The sequence below is a fragment of the Zingiber officinale genome, chromosome 5A (assembly GCF_018446385.1).
Source record: "Zingiber officinale cultivar Zhangliang chromosome 5A, Zo_v1.1, whole genome shotgun sequence".
Taxonomy (NCBI): Eukaryota; Viridiplantae; Streptophyta; class Magnoliopsida; order Zingiberales; family Zingiberaceae; genus Zingiber; species Zingiber officinale.
In genome coordinates, this window is record NC_055994.1 from 64,452,711 (window position 1) to 64,472,593 (window position 19,883).

General features: G+C 36.7%; 1 non-coding gene across 1 annotated transcript; it reads right to left on the reverse strand.

Moving 5' to 3' along the window:
• Window positions 1-19,434: 19,434 nt before the first annotated feature.
• On the reverse strand, window positions 19,435-19,540 carry LOC121983576. Its single transcript, XR_006112612.1, has one exon. It is a non-coding gene; the product is annotated as a small nucleolar RNA R71 (small nucleolar RNA).
• Between the last annotated feature and the right edge of the window lie 343 nt (window positions 19,541-19,883).

Below are 19,883 nucleotides of genomic sequence, written 5' to 3' on the forward strand. Positions count from 1 at the left end.
AGTAATCATTCCTAATTGATCACATTAGATATTGAATTTTGGTCCTAGGCCGATTATCTATTGCAACAGAGAATTGACAATCTCCTACAAATGAAGGATAATTGAGGAATAAGACTTGGTAGATCATTTACATTGAATAATATTACAAAGAAACCAAAACTCCTTGAACATCCTTCATCATAGCCCTTATCCCTGTTTTTATGCTTTGACTTCTAGGTTTTACTTTGTATAGTTGCACCTAGCTTTTATAAATCAATTGATTAGTTGTTTAGCTAATTCATGTTGAGATATCTTTAGTGGTTATAACCAGTCCCTGTGGATACAATATCTTTCTATATTACTGACGACGTATCCGTACACTTGCAAAACGTTAACAAGTTTTTAACGCCGTTGCCGGGGGCTGCGTTTATAACATTAGAGATTATCAATTGAGTTAGACTAAACATAACTTTTCTTTTCTTTTCATTAGCATAGTTGTAACTAATCTTTAGAATTCTATTTTCATCTTGTATGCCTTACTACTTCTTAATAATTCTTTTTGATCTCTGTAATTGCATTTGTATCTCCTAATTTTCTTCTTTTGCAAGTTAAACATGGTATTGAGGTCATTAGGAGATTATGGAGCTCCAAAGTCTACAAAGGAATTAGGGCCAATTGTTTACCCTGAAATTCAAGCAAGAAATTTTATGATTAAACCATCCTTTATCTCAATGATTAAGCAAGCTTAGTTTGGGGGTCTGGAAATTGAGAACCCTTATTCACATCTCATGGAATTCTATAGATATTGTTATACTCATAAACAAGAGGAAGTTCCATCTAATGTTATACAACTATTGGTTTTTTCCTTTTAGTCTAAAAGATGTTGCAAAGAGATGGTTTAATTCTCTGCAATCTCAAAGTTTTAAAACCTGGGATGAGTTAGAGCAGAGGTTCCTGGACAAATATTTTCCTCCATAGAAGACTATTTATTTGAGAAGTAGAATCCTGAATTTTAAGCAACTTGTTGGGGAAAAACTGCATCAAGCTTGGGAAAGATATTCATCTCTTTTACAGTTATGTCCGCATTATGGTATTGAGAGATGGTTGACAATGCATTTATTCTATGTTGGGCTCTCTTTCTCAAACAAAAATCAATTAAATGTAGCATCTGGAGGATCATTTATAAAGAAGAGCTTAGAGGAAGCCTATGAGATAATTTGCAGAATTACATCGAATTTTATTGATTGGTCAGGGCAGAATAATACAATCCTAATAGTTAATGCATTCGAGGGAAAGGAGAAGGATGAGAAAGGAATTACTCTGGATCAAAATGCTCTTTAAGTATTATTTCCTTGGTGTTGTGAGTCTCTCTCAAAGATATTTGATGACGAGGTATTTTTAATTAAAAAGGAGAAATATCTGAACGATTATAAAAAGGATGATATGTTTCTAGAAGATGATGAGGATTTAGAAAAAAAAATTTTCAACTGTGTTGGAAAACTTTCCAACTTGTGAATCTTACTTAGAAGCTAAAATGACCATGAGACCTTTTTAGGCTAAGGGGTGTAGAGCCAAAGATGTGTTGGAACTAGTTCATTCTGATTTGTGTGGTCCTATATCTATCCAGGTAAGAGGTGGTTTCAAATATTTTGTCTATTTTATAGATGACTATTCGAAATAGGGATACATTTACCTGATGCGCCACAAGTCTGAATACTTTGATAAGTTCAACGAGTACAAGGCTGATGTGGAGAAACGCCATGGTAAAAGTATCAAGATACTACGGTCTGATCGTGTTGGTGAATACCTCTTTAGAGAGTTTAGGAATTACTTATCAGAAGCTGGGATTCAATCTCAATTGTCTGCACCTGGTACACCCCAACAGAATGGTGTGGCAGAACGAATGAATAGGACTCTTATGGAAATAGTGAGATCGATGATGAGTTATTCAGAATTACCAAATTCATTTTTGGGGTATGCTCTGGAAACAGCGGTGTACATTCTGAATATGGTACCTTCTAAATCAGTATCCTTTACTCTCATGGAATTGTGGAATGAACGTAAGCTTAGTCATATTCGGATATGGGGTATTCCAGAACATGTGCTAAAGGGAGATACTGACAAGTTGGAATCACGTACAGAAATTTGTCTATTTGTAGGATATCCTAAGGGAACGAAAGGTGGTTTGTTTTATAATCTTAAAAATAAGAAGATCATTGTTAACATCAATGCTCAATTTTTAGAAGAAGATTATGTAATAAACCACAAGTCCATGAGTGAAATTGTTCTAGAAGAAATGAGAGAGGACATGCCTACTTTAGTACCAACAGTACAAGATGAAATATCATAAGAAACTGCAACATTTGTCACAAATGATGCACAGTTACAGACAGTGCCTCGTTGTAGTGGAAGGTTGTGAGGCAACTTGAAAGATTCATGTTTTTGGGAGAGTCTTCAGGACTTGAACCCTGGTGAATATGAACCTGATCCCCGGATATATGACGAAGCACTCTAAGATAAAGATGCAGTATCTAAGCAAAGAGCAATGGATAAAGAATTAGAATATATGTATTCTAATAAAGTCTAGGAGCTTGTAGAATCACCAAATGGTGTAAAATCCATTAGATCTATAAAAGAAAAAGAAGGACAGACGGGTAGGTGGAAACTTTCAAAGCAAGACTTGTTGGTAAAAGGGTATCGATTATAAGGAAACCTTTTTCACCGGTAGCCATGCTTATATCTATCCGGATTCTTTTATCTATTGCTGCTCATATGGATTATGAGATATGACAAGTGGATGTTAAGATAGCTTTCCTTAAAGAAAGTCTTGAAGAAAGCATCCATATGGAGCAACCAGAGGGGTTCATTGCAAAGGGCAAAGAGCATCTTGTATGAAAGCTCAATCGATCTATGGACTGAAGCAAATCTTCAAGGTCTTGGAACATCCGGATTAATGAAGTAATCCATACCTATGGACTTATTCAGTCTCCGGATGAGTCTTGTGTATACAAGAAGTGTGATGGAAACGTAGTGGTATTTCTTGTACTATACGTAGATGCCATTTTTGGTAGTTGGAACCAATATCAAAGTGTTGTCAGAAGTAAGGGTATGGTTGTCCAAGCAATTCAATATGAAGGACTTGGGAGAATGCACACATTTTATTGCGATCAAAGTAATAAGGGATCACAAGAAAAGAATGTTGTGCTTATCCCGAGCTTCATATATTGATATAATCCTAGCTCATTTTAGCATGCAAGACTCTAAGAAAGGTTTTCTACATTTTAGGGATGGAGTAGCTTTATCTAAAGAGATGTATTCGAAGACAATTCCTTATGCTTCAGCTGTAGGAAGCCTAATGTATGCTATATTGTTAACGAGACATATATCTGTTTTACTGTGAGCATGGTTAGCAAATATTAAAGTAACCCAGGACTGGGACACTGGACTGTCGTAAAACATATACTAAAGTACCTGAGAAGGACTAAAGATTATATGCTAGTTTTCAAGGCAGATGAGTTGATCCCTGTGGGTTACATGGATTTTGACTTCCAATCAGATAGGGATAATAGTAAGTTGACCTCGGGGTTTTGTGTTTACTTTAGGAGGTAAAGGCATAACAATGGAGGAGTGTTAAGCATAGATGTTTTTCGGACTCCACCATAGAAGTTGAATATGTGGTATCCTCTGAGGCAGCCATAGAAGTTATATGGCTCATAAACTTCATGATGGACTTAGACATGATTTCTATTTTTCCCAAAAATTATTAAATTTATTGTAATAATAGTGGTGCAGTAGCAAACTTGAAGAAACCATAAGTCCATAAGACAAGTAAACACAATAGAGCGCAAGTACCAACCAATACGAGATATTGTATAACGAGGAGAAGTTGTTGCCACCTAGATTGCATCAGGTGATAACCTAGGAGATCCTTTCACTAAGGCCCTTAAGGCAACATCTTTTGATGGGCATGTTGAAGGGTTGAGAATCAGATGTATGGCAGGGTATATGGCAGTATAGTCTTTTAGTATAAGTGGGAGATTGTTGGAATGTATACTAAAAGCCTTGTTTTTTGTATAAACATTTACTTAGAAATAAAAATCATATTGGTCAAATATCTACATTTATAAGCTAAGTGTAGTTGTTCAATTAATTTATATTGAAGATAACATGGTGTGTGGTGTCACACACAGAATATCATATTATCAATTCCTTATAAATTATAAACAGTAGCTCATGACTAAAATGGAAAGGAACAAACCATTGGAATATTCGTAGTGTAATTTGGTATTAGTTTATCTTAACTATAAAATTACACTAGTACACTCTAAGTGTATTGAGCAGGACCATTTAAGGTAAATCTTTTTATACTGACTGAATAAAAGAACAAGACCTTTGTTATTGTGGAAGTGTGTGCTCTTAATCATGATATAATAACAAGCACATATATCTAGTATTTATTTCTTTGACTTATCAATGGGTGAGATTTAGTTCGATAAATCAAGATGTCCGATAAGTTGGGAAATGATATTATTTATAGTATGCATTGTTGATTACAGAAGGAAACTGTGTCCTAGTAATCTAGGTTGATGATGTCTCCAAGAGGAGCTCATAAGGATTGTCATGTAAACCCTGTAGGTGGACTTAGTCTGACATGATGATAAGGTTGAGTAGTACTATTCTTGGAGCTATATATTAATTAAGTGAGTTGTTAGTAAATCATTTAATTAGTGGGCATTCGATATCTTAAACACAGGGAGACTAACACACTTATGATAAGAAGGAGCCCAAAATATAATTTGGGATTGGTGCGGTAGTTCAATAATAATTCTTTAGTGGTATGAATTATTATTGAAGAAATTAAGTTGGGTGTTCGGGGTGAACACAGAAAGCTTAATTTCATCGAGAGACCAAAACCAATTCCTCCTCTCGGTCCCTATCGTAGCCTCTTATTTATAAAGTGTTATACCCACCTATACCCACCTTCTTACCCAACCATTAGGTGGCCGGCCAAGCAAGCTTGGAGTCCAAGCTTGGGCCGGCCAAGCCATAGGTTGAGCCAAGTATAGGTGGCCGGCCCTAGCTTAGAGCCCAAGCATGGTGTGGCCGACCATGTAAATAATAAAAAGGATTTTATTTAAAATCTTTCCATATGTGGATATCATGGTTTTAAAAGAGAATTTAAAATTTAAATCTTTCCTTTTATGGCTTTCTACAAAAGATTAAGTGAAAGGTTTGATATCTTTCCTTATTTGTAGTTAAAAGGAAGATTTTAATTTTTGATAAAACTTTCCTTTTTTGTAACCATCTTGATGATATAAAAGAGAGTTTTAAAATTAAATCTTTCCTATTATAGTTTCTACAAAAGATTAAGAAAAGATTTGACATCTTTCCTTATTTGTAGATTGAGAGGAAGATTTTAATTTTAACGATAACTTTCCTTTTTGGAAATCATCCACATGTTCTAATAGAGAGATTTTAATTTATAAAATTTCCTTTTATAACCAACCATGACAGAAAAAATTATTAGAGAAATTTTTATTTTAAAAATTTTCGGAAATAAATAAAGAAGTTTTAATTTTATGTTTAAAACTTGCCTTATTTGGAGCATATGATGTGGCCGAGCATAACATGGGTTAAAAGAAATTTTTAATTAAAATTTCCTTATTAACCTATGGCAAGGAATATAAGGAGATGTTAATTATAATTAAATTTCCTTATTTGCCAAGACCAAGTAATATAAAAGAGAGGGTAGAGGTGCCTCACCTCACAACACATATTCTATTGTTCCTCTCTCTTTTCTTCCTTGGTGTGGCCGGCCCTATTCTCTTCTCCTTTCTTCTTCTTGTGGCCGAACCTCAACATCTCTTGGAGCTCTTGTGGTGGCCGGGTTCTTGCTAGGAGAAGAAGGAGAGAAAGGAGGCTTTGCTCTTGCATCCCTTGGAGCTTGGTTGGTGGCCGAGAATTGCTATCTCTTGGAGAAAGGTGCTTGGCCAAAACTTGGAGGAAGGAAGGAGGCTTAGTGGATTCTCATCTCGGTAGATCGTTGCCCACACAACGTCCGAGATAAGAAGAGGAATACGATAGAAGATCAAGAGGTTGTTGCTTACAAAGAAAGGTATAACTAGTAATTATTTTCCGCATCATACTAGTTTTCTTTGTATATTTTTTGAAATACCAAACACAAGAGGCATATGATTCTAGTTTTCAAATTTGTGATTCGAGTTTGTGTTTTTTTTTGTTTTTTGAATTTGTGCTTTGATTGTTCCTTTTGGTTAAACCTAGGGTTATATAAGGAAATTAAATATTAGATTTCATTGAAAGTCTTTGTCTAGGAAGTGGTGGATGCTCCCATACCCATGAAGGCCTAGTGCCTCGCCATGTTTAACCTCGAAGCTGATTTCTAAAATTAATATTTAATTAAATTTGTAATATGGGTGGATTTGGATCAATAATGTTAAGCATCGTTTGCGATCCAAGTCTAAACCACTAAGAACAGATAAGTTAAATTTGGAATCAATAATGTTAAGTTCCATTTGCGATTTCTAATTTAATTTCTAAAGAACACAATAGGTTGTTAGTAAAAGGTTCAGGAGTTGTACAAAATTTTTGTACACGGAAATCGGTATGATATTCCGCTTAGCAAGGTGCAGAAATCAAAGCCTCCATCAATCTCTGGAAAGCTTCCTTGCACCTTTAATCAAACTGAAACTCCACATCTTTCTAAAGAAGCTGAGACAATGGAAGAGTGATCTTACTGAAGTCCCTAATAAATCTCTTGTAGAATCCTGCATGGCCAAGAAAAGCTCAAACATCCCGCACGCATGCGGAGTAAGATAAAGAAGATATGACAATAACTTTAGCAGGTTCTACCTCAATACCTCTCCTAGAGACTTTATGTCCTAAAACAATACCATGCTCAATAATAAAATGACATTTTTCAAAATTAAGTACTAAATTAGTCTCAATTCATCTATCCAAAACCCTAGACAAATTTTCCAAACATGCATCAAATGATGTACCATATACAGAAAAATCATCCGTAAAAACCTCCATGCAATGCTCTAATAGATCACCAAAAATACTTACCATGCATCGCTGAAAGGTTCCTGGAGCATTGCAAAGTTTGAATGGCATGCGTCTATAAGCAAATGTACCAAAAGGGCAAGTGAAGGTCTCTTGGTCCTCTAGGTCGATGCAAATATGAAAATATCCAGTGTAACCATCAAGAAAGCAATAATGTGACTTGCCCGCCAATCTTTCCAACATCTGATCAATAAAAGGCAAAGGGTAGTGGTCCTTTCTGCTTGCTTGATCCAACTTCCTGTAATCCACACATACTCTCCAAGAATTCTTCACTCTTGTGGGCAACAACTCATTCTCTTTATTAGCTACCACTGTCATACCTGATTTCTTCAGAACCTCATGAATGGGACTTACCCACTTACTGCCAGAAATAGGTTAAATAATACTTGCCTGTAGAAGTCTAGTCACCTCTTTCTTGACTACATCAAGAATGAGTGGGTTAAGTCTCCTCTGAGGCTGTCTCACTGGTTTCACATCCTCCTCCAAATAAATCCTGTGCATGCAAAAATAAGGATTGATACCAGGAATATCTGCTAGAGTCCATCCAATGGCTTTCCTGTGCTATCTTAGAATCTCCAATAATCTTCTTTCTTGTTCTGGTTCCAAATTCTGAGCTATAATGATAGGCTGCTGTTGATTCTCTCCCAAGTAAGCATACTTCAAGTGTTGAGATAATGGCTTCAACTCTTCCTGTGTCTGGTCAACAGAAGGTGATCCTAGGGGTAATGCTACTGAGCAATCCCTTACACATAATTCTTCTCCTCTAGGCGATCCTAGGGATAGAGCTTCTCCTAAGCAATCCCCTACACGTAATTCATCTCTCTCACTCGGATATAATCCACAAGACCTATCATCCACTCCCAAGGCTAAAATATCCTCCACATCCGTAAATAAAATATCACCTTGACCAACCTCTGCAGAATCTGAATCTAAATCAATCACTGAAAAGAAATCCATGCTGTCCAACTCCCCTGAGATGTCCAAACTAAGAATAGAGTGATCCTCTCTAGGATGCTTCATAGCGTCAAAAATACTGAATTGGACCATTGTATCTCCTATCTCCAGGGAAACTATGCTCGCATGAACGTCAATCTTGGTCAATGCAGTCTTCAAAAATGGTCGTCCTAGAATGAGTGGAGATCTACTGGCCAGATAGTCTCCCTCCATATCTAGGATATAAAAATATGAAGGAAAAATCAGTTCTCTCACCATAACCAATACATCTTTAATAACTCCAGCTGGATGAGTGTGACTGCGGTCAGCTAACTGAATGACTTCTCCTGTAGGTTGTAATGGTCCAATCCCTAAAGTCTGAAAAATTGATTTTGGCATCACATTAATCGAAGCTCCCAGATCTAACATAGCATCCTCAAAAAGATTGCTTCCAATTTCACAAGTGATGTGCGTAGATTGTATACACTTATTTAGCATGTTTTGATGTACATTCACATATTTTGCGCATGCTTTATCTATGCATTTTCATACTTCCATTTTTGCTTTTAGCATATTTACTCTTTTTGTTCGGAGATATTCTTTTGTGCATTTTCTGTACGTAGGAGTCATATTTGGAGAAGAATTTATTATCGAGGCCAAATCTGCAAGCTAACGAAAGGAGGAAGACACCATCTTGGAGTGCCACATGGCCATGTCTGGCATATTGACTTAGGCCGTGTGGTGATGCTCACCCGTGCAAGCCTTGTAGAGCCAGAGTAGTACACGGTCGTGTCCCAGACATGGCTGTGCAAGTTTTCCAGAAGCCAAACAGGCCCTAGTCGTGTCCCAAACACGGTCGTGCATGAGTTCCAGTGCTGGAGGCAGCACAGGTCGTGTAGATCTACACGGTCGTGCAAAGGGAGGCAGTGGCAAACATGTCACCGCTGTGTGCATCAAACGGCCGTGTGAGAGGGGCAGCGAAGAGAATGACCTAGGCTGTGTCTCACACATGGCCAGGTCTCGGGGTCGTGTGGTGCCTAAAAACTCTGCTCTATATAAGGGTTTCTTCCACCATTTGAAGGGGGAGTTCTCCCTTTTGGGAGAGGATGAGATTTGTGTGATTCCTCACCTTCTTGGAGGGATTTTTCGACAATCTAAGGGCAAATCTTCAACGAATCGACTCCGGGAATGAGGATTGGATCCGGAGACCATTCTTCATCATAGATAAGCTTTTCTTTCCTTTCTCTTCTTGGATTTTGGTATCAAGATGCTTGTAATCTTCTTCTCTTTGGGTTTCTTTTCTTATTCTATGGATTAGATCTCTTTGTTCTAGGATGGAGGGAGTATTTGTAATGTGATTTGATGTAAACTCTTATGGATTTGTTAATTTCCTATTTCTATGATGTTGTCTTGTTTTGTATCCATTTGATCTTGTGTGGATTGTTGTGATTGGACTTAATTACCATACTTGATTGAATGTTTGAGTGTCTCGTGGATCTTGTACAGGTAATTCCTCATTCGATTATCCGAGGGACGTATGTGACAGAAAAGCCCGTGTAAGGACGATTGAGGGATAATCTTGAAGGGGAAATAAGGTCATTCAAGGGGATAGGATAGATTGTATGCATTAATCTTTTATATTTTGATATGGTTGAGAAGTAATGAATTTATATGTTGATTATCCGAGGGATGCACGTGACAGGCAAGCCCGTGTAAGGGCATCATAGGAATCATTCCTAATTGATCACATTAGATATAGAATTTTGGTCCTAGGCCGATTATCTATTGTAAGAGAGAATCGACAATCTCCTACAAATGAAGGATAATTGAGGAATAAGACTTGGTAGATCATTTACATTGAATAATATTACAAAGAAACCAAAACTTCTAGAACATCCTTTATCATAGCCCTTATCCCTATTTTTATGCTTTTACTTCTAGGTTTTACTTTGTATAGTTGCACCTAGCTTTTATAAATCAATTGATTAGTTGTTTAGCTAATTCATGTTGAGATATCTTTAGTGGTTATAACCAGTCCCTGTGGATACAATATCTTTCTTTATTACTGATGACGTATCCATACACTTGCAAAACGTTAACAAGTTGTTAGCGCCGTTGCCGAGGGCTGCGTTTATAACATTAGAGATTATCAATTGAGTTAGACTAAACATAACTTTTCTTTTCTTTTCATTAGCATAGTTGTAACTAATCTTTAGAATTCTATTTTCATCTTGTATGCCTTACTACTTCTTAATAATTCTTTTTGATCTCTGTAATTGCATTTGTATCTCCTAATTTTCTTCTTTTGCAAGTTAAACATGGTATTGAGGTCATTAGGAGATTATGGAGCTCCAAAGTCTGCAAAGGAATTAGGGCCAATTGTTTACCCTGAAATTCAAGCAAGAAATTTTATGATTAAACCATCCTTTATCTCAATGATTAAGCAAGCTTAGTTTGGGGGTCTGGAAATTGAGAACCCTTATTCACATCTCATGGAATTCTATAGATATTGTTATACTCAGAAACAAGAGGAAGTTCCATCTGATGTTATACAACTATTGGTTTTTCCTTTTAGTCTAAAAGATGTTGCAAAGAGATGGTTTAATTCTCTGCAATCTCAAAGTATTAAAACCTGGGATGGGTTAGAGCAGAGGTTCCTGGATAAATATTTTCCTCCATAAAAGACTATTTATTTGAGAAGTAGAATCCTGAATTTTAAGCAACTTGTTGGGGAAGAACTGCATCAAGCTTGGGAAAGATATTCATCTTTTTTACAATTATGTCCGCATTATGGTATTGAGAGATGGTTAACAATGCATTTATTCTATGTTGGGCTCTCTTTCTTAAAAAAAAAATCAATTAGATGTAGCATCTGGATGATCATTTATGAAGAAGAGCTTAGAGGAAGCCTATGAGATAATTTGCAGAATTACATCAAATTTTAATGATTGGTCAGGGCAGAATAATACAATCCTGACAGTTAATACTTTTGAGGGAAAGGGGAAGGATGAGAAAGGAATTACTCTGGATCAAAATGCTCTTCAAGTATTATTTCCTTGGTGTTGTGAGTCCCTCTCAAAGATATTTGATGAAAAGGTATTTTTAATTAAAAAGGAGAAATCTCTGAACGATTATAAAAAGGATGATATGTTTCAAGAAGATGATGAGGATTTAGAAAAAAAAATTAAAGGAAGAAGTTAAGTTGATAGGGCAAGAGCCAATTGTGTCAGAAATAGTGCCACCTCAACTTGAGCTTAAGCCATTACTACCAAACTTAAAATATGTATTCCTTGGGCTGAATTCCACTTTCCCAGTTATAATCAATGCCAATTTAACTGAGTTTGAAACACAGAGACTGATTAAAGAGTTGAAGTTGCACAGAAAAGCAATTGGATACACAATTGATGATATTAAAGGAATTAGTCCTCTCTACATGCATAGAATCTTACTTGAAGAGGGTTATAAAAATTCAATTGAACATCAAAGGAGGTTAAACCCAAATCTAAAAGAGGTGGTGAAGAAGGAGGTACTTAAACTTCTTGATGCTGGGATCATTTATCCAATTTCAGATAGCAAATGGGTGAGTCCGGTACATGTGGTTCCGAAAAAAGGGGGAATGACTGCTATAAAAAATGAGGATAATAAACTGATCCCAACACGAACAATAATAGGGTGGCGAATGTGCATTGACTATCGGAAGTTGAATAAAGAAACTAGAAAGGATCATTTTCCCTTACCTTTTATTGATGAAATGCTTGAGAGATTGGCTAAGCACTCATACTTCTTCTATCTAGATGGGTATTCAGGTTTTTTCCAAATTCCAATTCATCCTCAAGAACAAGAGAAGACTACTTTCACATGTCCCTACGGTACCTTTGCTTATCTTCAAATGTCGTTTGGGCTTTGTAATGCTCTAGCTACTTTTCAAAGATGTATGATGGCTATTTTTTCAGATTTAATAGAGAAAATCATGGAGGTGTTTATGGATATTTCTCAGTCTATGGTAATGATTTTGATACTTGTTTGTCAAATCTTTCCACAGTTCTTCAAAGATGTGAAGATGTGAATTTAGTATTAAACTGGGAGAAATGTCGTTTCATGGTTAAAGAAGCAATTGTTTTGGGACATAAAATATTAGAACATGAGATTGAAGTGGATCAAGCAAAAGTGGAAGTAATAGAGAAGTTACCCCCATCGATTAATGTAAAAGGAGTAAGGAGTTTTTTGGGGCATGCTGGATTTTATAGGCGTTTTAGCAAAGACTTTTCAAAGATTTCTAAGCCATTAACAAATCTATTGATTAAAAATGTTGAATTTTACTTTGATAATGATTGCATGGAGGCTTTTAATAAAATCAAGAGTGCTCTTACTTCAGCTCCAGTAATTCAAGCCCCTGATTGGAATCTTCCATTTGAGATAATGTGTGATGCGAGTTACTTTGTAGTAGGAGCAGTGTTAGGACAAAGAAAGAATAAGATTCTACATGTAATCCATTATGCAAGCAAAACACTTGATGCAGCTTAAGTGAATTATTCCACTACAGAGAAGGAACTTCTAGTAGTAGTGTTTGCATTTGATAAGTTTAGATCTTATCTAGTGGGTTCAAAGGTAATAGTTTATACTGATCATGCAACCATCCGATACTTACTAGGAAAGAAAGATGCTAAACCTTGACTTATCAGATGGATCTTATTGCTACAAGAGTTTAACCTTGAGATTAGAGATAAGAAGGGAGTAGAAAATGTAATGGCAGATCATCTATCTAGAGTATGGCAAAATAAATAAAAGGATGCAGACTTTGATTTACCTATTGATGATGTTTTTCTAGATGAGCACCTTCTAGCTTTGTCAAGCGTAAAAGTACCTTGGTATGCAAATTTTGTCAATTTTTTGGCGAGTGGAGTTTTACCCCCAAATCTCTCTAATCAACAAAAGATATTTTTTTTTCAGATGCCAAGAATTATATTTGGGATGAACCTCTCCTTTATAAGAAATGCAATTATGTGATTTATCGAAGATGTGTGCCTGAAGAAGAAGTTAGAGATATCTTATTTCATTGTCATTCTTCGTCTTATGGAGGACATTTGGGGAGTTACTAAGACAATTACAAAAATTCTTCAAGCAGGTTTTTATTGGCCAACTTTATTCAAAGACACTAAGAAATTTGTGCAGTCTTGTGATCAATGTCAGAGGACTGGAAACATCACCAAGGGGAATGAAACACCACTGAATTACATACTTGAAGTTGAATTATTTGATGTATGGGGAATAGATTTTATGGGGGCATTCCCTCTTTCATATGGGAATAGATTTATTCTTGTGGCAGTGGATTATGTATCCAAATGGGTAGAAGCTAAAGCTTCGCCTACATGTGATGTGAAAACAATTATCAAAGTGTTTAGAAGTATAATTTTTCCAAGATTTGGTATGCCTAAAGCAGTCATTAGTGATGGTGGAGCGCATTTTATAGAAAGACAGTTTGAAAATTTACTCAGAAAGTATGGACTGAGCCACAAATTAGCAACACCATATCATCCACAAACTAATGGGCAAGCTGAGATCTCTAACCGTGAAATTAAAGACATATTGGAGAAAACAGTATCTATTTCACGAAAGGATTGGTCATTAAAGCTAGATGATGCTTTATGGGCATATCATACTGCTTACAAGACTTCTATTGGAATGACTTCATTTCGGCTAGTTTATGGAAAGTCTTTCTATTTTCCAGTAGAATTAGAATATAAGGCTTATTGGGCAATTACAAAACTAAACATGAACCTCAAGGAAACAGGAGAGAAAAGGAAGCTCCAATTAAATGAGCTTGATGAATTAAGATTGGATGCCTATGAGCATGCTAGATCTTACAAGGAGAGGACAAAGAAGTGACATGATCAACACATTCTCCGCAAAAATTTCAACGAAGGAGATCTAGTTTTATTGTTTAATTCAAAACTAAAGCTTTTTCCAGGGAAGCTTAAATCAAGGTGGACGGGTCCATTCGAAGTTAAAAAGGTTTATCCTTTCGGAGCTGTAGATATTTGGAATAAAGAGCTTGGGATGATTAAGGTAAATGGACAATGGTTGAAGGAGTATGTGCATGGTATGAATTTAGAGGAGAAACAAAGGTTGTATTTTTATGAACCTCGCCTTTCGGATTGATTATTTAGTTAGTTCCATTTTATGTTTCTATTTTTCATTAGTTAGTTCTTTTAAACTGGTTTTTACTTTTGATTTCAAGTTGAAATTTTACTTCCATGAGCTGGCCATGACTTCTTCATGGGCATGGAAGTGTTGGAGAAGCAAGGAAGGAGTGATAATACCTTTTGGTAGCAAAACAGAGCTTGGTCGTGTGTCTTACACGGCCAGGTATATCTTGCAGAAGAGGGGATTGCTAGGGCCATGTCTACAAGATACGACCATGTGAGGTCTCCCGAGAAGAGAGATTGCCTAGCTGTGTACCAGACACGGCCATGTGTGGTGATTCCAGAGGAGGAAAGGATTGCAGTTGTGTCCCACACACGGTCGTGTGATGATCTAGAAGAAAAATACACACTGCCTGTGTCATCCAATGTAGCACCCACGAAATTATAAGATAAGTATATGGGTATTATTTTCTTTAGAGCATAGAAATAAAAAAAGGATAAGAGAAAAGGGAAAATAGAAACCAAAATAGAATAAGAAGAGGTGAGGTCAAGGATTGAACCTTGAACCTCCCACAAATAATGGAGATAAATTGATGTATGATAACCACTAGAATAATGAATAATATATGGATAGGAAGAAATGAAAATTTAGTTAAAGATGAGAAGAAAATAAAAGAAAACTAAGCAAGAGAGCAAGAGAAAACCAAGTTGCTTACCTCCTCTTCCTCTTGGTTAAGAGAAGAAGCAAGCAAAAGATAAATTGCCTACTTCCCTCCCTCTCTCTATTTTCGTGGGAATTAAAGGAATGAGGGAAAATAGGAGTTGAGGGAATGAATGAAGACATGTTCATTTGCAAAGGAATAAATTGATTAGGAGAAGAAAAAAAACAAGAGATTTAATTCTTTTTCTTCCTCCTTCCTTCTCCTTCTTCATTCTCCACCGAAACCAAGAGCCCTTCCCTCTCCTTATTCCAAAAGCTAAGCTAAGCTAAGTTCCTCTCCAAGAAACCTAAATTTCGAGAAGAAACCTTCAAGATCCATCCCTTCCAAGCAAGAGAAGCAAAAGGAGGTACAAGAAGAAGAAGCTCTCTCCTTCCTTGGAACTTAGGATACCTTTTTCCTTAAGAAAAACCACAAGCGAAAGGATGTAAGTTTCCCTCACCTGTGGTACAATAGCTTGTGTATTTTCTATGAGATTTGGTTGCCTAAAAACCTAGGATACCTTCATGAAATTTTCGGCCAAGACAAGACTAAAAAGAAGGACCTAGGAAATGTAAAGAACTAAATTTTGACATGCTCAATATACTTCTTGTAACATGTATCTTATGGTAGGGATTTACCTAATGTTCATATGCTAGAATGTTTGGTTAGAACTTAGAATCATATCCCTAGACTCTCGGCCAAACATGAATAAAGGAAATAGGTAAGTTAAGACTCATACCAAGCATGCTCCTCTTTGTTTTATGATATGTACTTCATGATGAGAAAATTGTTAACATGATATGCTCATGCCTATATGATGATTGAACTTTATTCCATGCTCATAAGTATTCGGCCATGATAGGATTAGGGGCCTAGAAAATTGTTAAACCTAAACTAATCATGCCATGATCCTCCTTAAGACAAGATATGAAATTAATATGACATGCTCATGTTGTAGTGTGGTTAGAACTTGTTTCCATGCCCCATGAAGTTTCGGCCACAACAAGTTTAAGGGCCTAGGAAACTTAGAACCTAACCTAATTATGCTCATAATGTTCCTTGTAATAATTGCTATGAAAATGGTTTAGGGTTTCCCATGCTTTTATGACACTTGAAACCTAGTTCCAAGCCTTAGAGGTTTCGGCCACAACAAGTTTAAGGGCCTAGGAAACTTAGAACCTAACCTAATTATACTCATGTTGTTCCTTGTAATAATTGCTATGAAATTGGTTTGGGGTTTCCATGTTTTTTATGACACTTGAAACCTAGTTCCAAGCCTTGAAGGTTTCGGCCACAACAAGTTTAAGGGCCTAGGAAACTTAGAACCTAACCTAATTATGCTCATGATGTTCCTTGTAATAATTGCTATGAAAATGGTTTAGGGTTTCCCATGCTTTTATGACACTTGAAACCTAGTTCCAAGCCTTAAAGGTTTCGGCCACAACAAGTTTAAGGGCCTAGGAAACTTGGAACCTAACCTAATTATGCTCATGATGTTTCTTGTAATATTTGCTATGAAATTGGTTTAGGGTTCACATGCTTGAATGTTGATTTTAACCCATGTAATGCTTGATAAGATTCGGCCATGATAAGTTTATAAGCTTAGGAAACCTAGAACCTAACCTAAACATGCTCATGATGTTTCCTTATGGTATATGATATGATATTGGTTTAGGGTTCACATGCTTGTATGTTGATTTTTAACCTAAAGACACAACTATATGTTTCGACCATTATATGACATTAGGGTTAGAAATCTAAATATGATTTCCATGTATTTCACATGCATTGTTTTATGATGTGGTAAGAGTTTGCTGTGCTTCTATGTTTAATTACGTATACTTATGATCTATGTATGTTGGTAACCCTTATGCTGTGTTGTGTGCCTAAGTTATGCATGCTATTTATGATGAGATGTGTGCCCAATTTATGCATGATATTATGATGAGCTGTGTGCCCAAATTATGCATGCTATTTATGATGAGCTGTGTTCCCAACTATGCATGTTTTTATGATGAGCTGTGCGCCCAAACTATGCATGTATTTATGATGTGCTATGTGCCCAAATTATACATGCTATTATGATGAGCTTTGTGCCCAATTTCTGTATGGTATGATATGATAAGAAATATGATGTGCAAGAAATAATAAGAACCATGATATGTATGACATGTTACTTTACTTTATATGGCTTGTACCAAGGGTGGGCTCCATGATGTGCATAGATTATATACTCTTTTATGCATGTTTTTACGCACGTTTACATACTTTGAGCATGCTTAATCTATGCATTTTTATACTTCCAGCTTTCCTTTTAGCATATTTACTCTTTTGGTTCGGAGATATGCTTTTTGTGCATTTTCTGTACACAGGAGTCGAAATTGGTGAAGATTATGCGTCCTCGGGCAAGCTTGGAAGTAATTGAAGGGAGAGATCATCAGGCCGTGTACCACACATGGCCGTGTAGTCTTAACAGGAAGGGAAGAGGACATGGTCGTGTGAATCTCACACGGCCGTGTCTTGATTTGAAGAAGTCAGAGCAGATGCCTTACATGGCCGTGTGGATCTACACGGCCGTGTGAGGTTTCTAGAGGCCAAGCAGGTGGTGGCCGTGTGAGGTTTCCAGAGACCAAGCAGGTGGTGGTCGTGTGCACCACACGGCCGTGTAGCATTTCCAGAGAGCAGAAGGGTCTTGGACGTGTGCACCACACGGTCGTGCAGCTTTGGCAGAGAAGGAACTGGACATGGCCGTGTGAATCTCACACGGCCGTGTCGTGGGGCCGTGTGGCGTCCGATTTCCTCCTCTATTTAAACCTTCCTTCATGAATTGAAAGGGGATCTCTCCCCCTTTGGGAGAAGGCAAGATTTGGTGGTTTTCTCCCATTCTTGGGAGGATTTCTGGGTGATTCTAAGGGAGTTCTTGACGATTTCGACTCCGGAGCGAGGATTGGATCCGAAGACGAGGCTTCTTCGTAGATAAGTTTTCTCTTTCCCCCTTTTCTTGGTTTCTTGGATTGGGGATTTAGGAAATGCTTGTAATCTTTATTTCTTAGGGTATTCTTCCTCGATTCATGGAGTAGATCTTGTATTCTAGGATTAAGGGAGTATTTGTATAATGGATTGATGTAATCTCTTATGGATTGGCCATTTTCTTGTTTCAATGACATTGTCTTGCTTGTATCAATTAGATCTTGAATGATTAATGGTGATTTGTGCTTAATTCTCATTCTTGATTGATTGTTTGGATTTCTTGTGGACTTTGTAAAGATAAACTCTCACTCGATCATCCGAGGGATCCACGTGACAGGTGCAAGCCCGTGTAAGGACGTTTGAGAGATAATCTTGAAGAGGAAATAGGAATATTCAAGAGAGTAGGATGGATCTTGTGATTAGTTTCGTGTATCTTGATAGATTAATAAGTTGTGGGCTTCTATGTTGATATCCGAGGAAGCATAGTAATAGGTGCGCTTCTGTGTAAGGACAACGTAGGTTCATGTCTAATTGATCATATTTAGATACATTTCTCAGTCCTAAGCCGGTTATCTATTGCAAGAGAGAACCGGCAACTTTCTACAAGTGTTTGGCAATTGAGGGATAAGAATTGGTGAACCATTTACATTCAAGAAACCTTACAAAGAAATCGAAACTCCTAGAATCTCCCTTTATCATAACCCAAAACACTAAACACTTGTTTGTTGATCTTTAATATTAGATTCGTTTACCTTCACTTTGCATTTGAAACGATTGGATAGTTGTTTAGCTAATTCGCATTGAGACATTTCTAGTGCTTATTCCAGTCCCTGTGGATACGATAATCTTTTATATTACTTGCGACATTTCCGTACACTTGCGGAGCGTAACAAGTTTTTGGCGTCGTTGCCGGGGACTGCGCTATAACATTAGGAATTATCAATTGAGTTAGACTAAACATAACATTTGTTTTCCTTTCATATTGCATAGTTGTAACTAATCATTAGATTTCTGTTTTTACTTTCTTGTATAACTTTTACTTCTTGCTAATTCTTTTTGTACTAATTCAATTCTGCATTTTTGATTCTTTTATTTCTCTTTTTCTGTTGAACTGTCATTTGCTATCTTGTTCTTGTGTATACGAAGATCTAACTTTGCAGGGGAATTCTTTCCTTTTGACCCTGAGATTGACAGAACTTTCCATAAAAGAAGAATTCTGCAAAGGCAAATTGAAGAACAGGAACATTTGAACATGGCAAATAGACCACTCAAGGATTATGCAGCACCTTATGCAAGAGGTTTTCGATCTAGTATTTCAAGACCTTCAGTGGAAGCTAATAACTTTGAGATCAAACCCGCAATTATATCTATGGTGTAGCATAACTAATTTGGTGGAGGACCTCATGAAGACCCCAATCAACACTTAGAGGTCTTTTATGAAATATGTGGTACCATGAAAATGAATGGAGTTCCTTCAGAAGCAGTTAGATTATTATTATTTGGGTTTTCTTTAAGAGATAGGGCAAAGCAATGGCTGAATTCTTTGGCCCCTAATAACATCACCACTTGGGAGCAGTGTGAGCAACAGTTTCTTGATAAATTCTATCCACCAAGCAAAACAGCTCATATGAGGAATTTAATTGCAAGCTTCAAGCAAACTGACTCAGAATCTCTTTTTGAAGCATGGGATAGATATAATAGTATGCTCAGACAATGCCCACATCATGGGTTGGAAAGATGGTTAGTGTTGCACACTTTTTATAATGGTATCAACTATCATACCAAAGTGTCCCTTGATTCAGCTGCTGGAGGGGCACTTATGAATAAAAGTTTAGATGAAGCTGAAGAAATTATTGACAATGTAGCACAAAATCATCATCAAAGGGCAAATGAAAGAAGTGGTGGCTATTCTTCTGTAAACCCAACAATTAAAGCATCATGGAAGTTTGATGTAGATGCAGTCACTCTTTTGTCTGCAAAATTGGACGCTCTTACAAAGAAATTTGAGAATATGGGGACTAGTGCTAATATGGTCAATGCTATTAGTACATCTTATGAAGTATGTGGGAGTTCA